The sequence below is a fragment of the Zingiber officinale genome, chromosome 9A (genome assembly GCF_018446385.1).
Source record: "Zingiber officinale cultivar Zhangliang chromosome 9A, Zo_v1.1, whole genome shotgun sequence".
Lineage (NCBI taxonomy): Eukaryota > Viridiplantae > Streptophyta > Magnoliopsida > Zingiberales > Zingiberaceae > Zingiber > Zingiber officinale.
The window spans coordinates 65233357-65238580 of record NC_056002.1 but is presented as its reverse complement, the minus strand read 5'-3'; positions in this window follow the sequence as shown (position 1 = coordinate 65238580).

The window sequence follows — 5224 nt, the reverse complement described above, 5'->3', positions numbered from 1 at the left end:
TTATACTGCAGATAAAGGTAAAGGAAAGATGGACTAACAGAGGAAGCTGGAGGACAATGCAAAGGATGGTGTGTGTGGCAGGAACTGGAATAAAAGACCTTGGAGAGTTTAGCAAATTAGAAACTAGTTCTTCCTTAAGACATTTTCTTATACCTTCCTTTCTATGCATTTCTAGTAGTTAAAGGTTATGAGTCGATGAACCATGCTCCATGTCATGTTGGAATGTTAGCTATAGGTTATTTGAATGTTTATTATGCATTAGTTAGTTGTTATGTGAGATCTTGGCACGCATCGTGCTGAAATCAGGTTTAAGTTCGAAATCAGAAACCCGATCGATCCATGGATCGATCAGAGAGTGCAACAGTTCACGGATCGGTCGGCCGACCGATCCAGTCGCGAACAGAGAGTTAGCATGGGTAATGGATCGGTCGGTGGACCGATCAGGGATGGTTTCTGGATCGATCGGTGGGACCGATCCACCGCATCTGAAGAGGCGAGCATGGAGGCTCACCGATCGGTCCACCGATCAGCGTACTCTGGATCGGTCGGTGGGCCGATCCGACTATCTGAGCTATGGATCGGTCAGCCGACCGATCCAGAGTCTCCTTCCGTGCCAGTATCAAGCTGGATCGATCCCTGGATCGATCCAACAACCCAATAGATCCATGGATCGATTGGAATGCTTGATTACAGCTAGCGAGTCATCCGGGAGGCATAGATTGTCTTCCCTAGCATGTGTACAATTATTAGGTACATGTAGAGCGTTCAGTTTCAGCGTTCCCAGTAATTAGAATAGCAAAATTTTAATTAGCCCAGCTTTCCGCACAGTATAGTTTAGCATTATTGTAGCGACCGGCCTTACAGCCAGTACCCAGAAGGTGGGTCGTTACATTTCTCTTTACTGTAAAGAAAAAAGAAAAGCATACTAAAAAATTAAATACTTTCTTACTTGAAGACGGCAAGGTTAGTGCTGATGTGTGATGCAGGAGAATAGAAACTTCTCTGATACCAACTTGCAACACCCCACCCTCCTCACGACTAGTCTGCGAGGGCGGAGCGCTACTGGACTATTAACTTTACTTAACTATCCTTGTTCACATGTTGATAGAAATTCCTAAAACTCTCGTAGAACTCAAAACATACAATTAACTAGCAGCGGAAGACTAAATGACTCATCTAATACATTCTTAATAAATGACAATCTTAATAATTTCTTATGCTAGGTCCCAAGGCTTCTATAGTCCAGGCATCACATATCCATCCGCACCTCCTTGTCGCCTTCCTTTGCTATAACTTTTCCTTTCCTTTATCTGCAGTAAGAGGAAATGCAACTATAAGCAAAATTGCTTAGTAAGCGCTATCTAACTCACAAAACTCGAATATGCATGTAACTGGAAGAAATCTAAAACTAAATACTCAGAAAGAAATACTACTCATACTCATCTAACAGCAAAGGAAACAAGGCATACTGGAATGCTAAACATGTAAAGCAAATCTAAACAAACACGCTAGCATAAAAGAGAATTAAACTTGCTGGATTTTAAACTTATGTGAATCTTGTTTTACTTTTTTAAAAACTTATACTTTAATACTTCAAAATAATAATCAACTTCTCTTGGGCCCGGCAATTGTACTTGCTATGCATGCATCCCTAACTAGACTCGAGGTAGCTAGTCCCGAATCTAGTAGGGTTTACTAGGTTATCTAAACCTAGGGACGACTATGGGAGCCCAACCCAAGGACAACTGAGAGTCCAGCACAGTGCCACTGATAAAAGTAAAATACTTGTTATCTTTTAATACTTCTAATATATAATGCCTCGGCATTTTAACGAGCACCTTGTGTGACAAAATCCCTAAATTTTTGACTTTGGGATCTACTTAAGGCCTTGCCCTTTTTCTTTCTTTTCTTTATCTTTCTTATACTTGTTAATACCTCTAATAAAAGAATGCTTCTTTAAAAACTGAAATGTTTAAACAAATTCTAACTTTGAAATGCATAAAAAAAAATCTGCATACTATGCTAATCAAAATTCTGCATACTATACTAATCAAGATTCTGCATTCTGTGCTACACTATTTCTGCATACTATGCAAACATAAATTCTGCACTATAATAATTAACCAAACTGCACTATAATCTTTTTCTTTAAAAACTGCACTATAAGTTCCACCAAAAATCTGCACTACAAGTTCAACAAAAAATCTGCACTATAAATTCCACCAAAAATCTACACTACAAGTTTCACAAAAAATCTGCACTATAAACTTTAAAGAAATCTACACAATAAGCTCTTTAAGAAATCTGCACTACAAGCTCTAAAGAAATCTGCTCTAAAGAAATCTGTATTTTAAGCTCTAAGAAATCTGCAATATAGGCTTAATTAAAATCTGCACTATAAATTCCACCAAAAATCTGCACTAAAAGCTTAATTAAAATCTATACTATAAGCTTAATTAAAATCTACGCTATAAGTTTACATAAAAATCTGTATTATAAGATTAATTAAAATCTGCACTATAAGCTTAATTAAAAGTCTGCACTATAAACTTAATTAAAATCTGCACTATAAGCTTAATTAAAAGTCTGCACTATAAGCTTAATTAAAATTTGCACAATAAGCTTAATTAAAATCTACAAATCTAATTAAGCTACTAGAGATCTAATTGGATCTTCCAATGCTAAACCATCAAAAATCTAAAAGTAAAGTTTCCATCCTTAATTTACGTCATCAACATTTGATCATAATCTTTTCTGAATCTAATATTCCCTTAAATTTATGCAGTCTCTTCCCATAAATTAATCAATATGATATCTGTCTCATGCTCACTGCATAATAAAACAATTTACTCCTTTCCAAATCTAAATGAACTAAATTTAGTTTCATGGCAGCAGCACCAATCAAACAATAAGGAATAAACTAAACCACATATTCAAATTAATTAAAACCTCTTCTCATCTTCTTTATGAAACTCACGGCAGGAATTCTTCAAAATCATCAATCTTTGCAGCATGCGTCGGAAATCAAGAACACATGAATCCGAAACTACTCTACTGCAGGTGAGGAAGTACTTACCTTGCTTCTTGGACTCACAACCGAACAAAAAGGGCTTCTAGGACCTTGGCCGGCCGCCGGAGACGATGCCCTAACTCCCTTTTGTTTTCTGCCCGAGCTCCTCCATCGTACGCAGAAGAGAAGGAGAGAATGGTTTAAGTCACGGGAAAAAAGAGCATCAACTTATCCCTTTTTATACCTTAATATTTCTGTTAACTCCTTAAATAAATTTTTCTATCTTTTCTAAACAGATTTGTCCATTTGCATTCTTGGTCCGCCGGATTTGCCCCAGGTCAGAGGTTGCGGGGTCGATTCCTCAGCCGAACCCTTTTTCTCCTATTTATTTCCTATTTATTAATTACTAGCTAAATAAATTTTGTTCCTTCTTTTAATCAGCATCGCTCGCTGGAACACTTGGTCAGCTGCGCTTTGCTAAAATCAGGGGTTGCGGGTTCGATTCCTCTGCCGAACCCTTTTTATTCCAATTTATCTCTTATTCTTTAACTACTTCTTAAATAGATTTTTCTCCTTCTTTAATCCGTAATGCCCACTGGAACAGTTGGTCAGTCGCGCGTTGCTTAATGCTTGGCTTGTGGGTTCAAATCTCGGCTGCAACCTTTTTCTTCCTATTATTTCCTGTTATCAACTTCTACTACTTAAATATATTTCATGCTTCTTTTAATCAGCAATGATTGCTTGCACACTTGGTTAACCGTGTTGGTGCAATATCCCTCAGGTCAAGGTTGACCTGGGTAACCAAGCTGAGTCTTGGTTTGGGTTTAGATGTTTGACAATAAGATATTGATTGAAGAAGAGTCAAGTAGGTCAAGGTTGACTGGATACTTGACTGGGAAGTCCTAACTGGGATGTTAGGCAAAATGAAAGTCCTGGTGAGTGAAGCCAGGCAGAAGAAAAGTCCTGGTGAGTGAAGCCAGGCAGAAGGAAGTCCTAGTGAGTGAAGCTAGGCAGATGGAAATCCTGGTGAGTGAAGCCAGGTGAAAGTCCTAGTGAGTGAAGCTAGGCAGATGGAAATCCTGGTGAGTGAAGCCAGGTGAAAGTCCTAGTGAGTGAAGCTAGGCAGATGGAAAACCCTAGTGAGTGAAGCTAGGTGAAAGTCCTGGTGAGTGAAGCCAGGCAAGGGAAAATCCAGATGGATCAAGGATGATCGGACATCTGGTGCTGGGAAGTCAAGTAGGTCAAAGGATTGTTCGGATACTTGGCATGAAAGAAAAGTCCAAGTAGGTCAAGGTTGACCGGATACTTGGCAGAGAAAAGTCCAAGTGGGTCAAGGTTGACCGGACACTTGGTAAGAAGTCCTAGCAGGTCAAGGGAGTGACTAGATGCTAGGCATGACATACCAACAGGTCAAGGTTGACCGGATGTTGGTTTGGGAGGTTTGGGACTTGGTTTTGGACAAAAATCAAGTGCTGGATCGATCAATGGATCGATCCAGGCTCTGGATCGATCAGTGGATCGATCCAGACCTGTCCCAGCGATCGGAGAGCCTTTGGATCGATCGATAAGTGGATCGATTGGGACGCGGTTCGCGCGATAGGCGCTGGATCGATCCGTGGATCGATCCAAAGCCTCCCCGATCGATTGGGAACATTCGAATCGATCGGGATCCGACCGTTGGCATCGTTTATAGCTGCAGGCGTTCGATGGCTGCGGTATCCCTTCACTGATTCACTCCAGAGCTCTCGCCAACTCCTCCACAGCGCTCACAAAGCTCAGATCGCCAGTTCTTGAAGGATCTTGGAAGCTCTCCAAGTCAAGAGGCGGATCAAAGCCAAGAAGAGAAGCTAGGGTTAGGGTTTTGTACTCATTGTAAGCTTGTATTTCTTGTATCCTTTCCCTCTCTTCTTGTATTGAGTCTTGTAGGGCTTCTCCGCCCTTGGTAGTTACCATAAAGGAGAGTTTTATTTAGTGGAGGGTGTGTGTGTTGGTGTGGATCCTTGGATTAGTCACCTCTTGTGAGGTGGATACCAAGTAAAACCAACCGTGTTAGCGTTGTGTGTTTGTTTCTGTATTTTCCGCTGCACATCTTTGAAGGAACAAGCAACGCCGAGCACCGAGCGAACGCGACGAGCTATTCACCCCCCCTCTAGCTACTTTTGGTCCTAACAAGTGGTATCAGAGCAAGGTTGCTCTTCACCGGAATCACCGCCG